This window comes from Cicer arietinum, chromosome 5 (assembly GCF_000331145.2).
Source record: "Cicer arietinum cultivar CDC Frontier isolate Library 1 chromosome 5, Cicar.CDCFrontier_v2.0, whole genome shotgun sequence".
NCBI lineage: Eukaryota > Viridiplantae > Streptophyta > Magnoliopsida > Fabales > Fabaceae > Cicer > Cicer arietinum.
This window is the reverse complement of record NC_021164.2, coordinates 9,532,626-9,533,482: the sequence shown is the minus strand read 5'-3', so window position 1 is coordinate 9,533,482 and position 857 is coordinate 9,532,626.

Genomic DNA, 857 nt, shown 5'->3' with positions numbered 1-857 from the left:
ATTGAGGACCGATAGACCCTTTTAACAATCTTCTCCTAAAACTCCTCATTATTCTTCTAAACCGCCTAAAACTCCTCAGCAGAATGGTTTGAAATCTGATGCGGAACCAGAAACACTATTATATATTTAGGAGAAGAATGTTATAAGGGTATCTCAATCCTCGATTTCGTTTGGACTTTTCACGATTTTCTTACAACCCGACAAAAATGGACCGAAATCCGTATTTTCGAACAAGACGTTGGAAAGTGTTTGAAATCTGATAAGGAACCAAACACATTTATAAATTTAGCAGAAGAATGCTATAAGAGTCTCCTGGTCCTCAATTTCATCTGGACATTTCTGGCGATTTTCGTACCACCCGACTAAAATGATTTAAGGGTCTCTCGGTCGTCGATTTCATTTGGACTTTTCAGGCGATTTTCGTATACCTCAACAAAAATGGATCAAAAAATGTGTTTGAAATCTGATGCGAAATCCGAAACACTATTATATATTTCAGAGAAGAATTCTATAAGGGTCTCCCGGTCCTCGATTTCATCTGGACTATTTGGGCAAGTTTCGTACCCCTCGACAAAAATGGACCAAAATCTGTATTTTTAAACCAGACGTTGGCTAGTGTTTGAAATCTGACACGGAAACATAAAACACAGTTTTAAATTTAGAAGAAGAATGCTATAATGGTCTCTCGGTCCTCGATTTCATTTGGACTTTTTAGGTGATTTTCATACCCCTCGACAAAAATTGACCAAAATTTGTATTTTCGGACCAAACGATTGCTAGGGTTTGAAATCTGACGCGAAACCCGAAACACTGTTATATATTAACGAGAAGAATGATATAAGGGTCGCTCGGTCCTC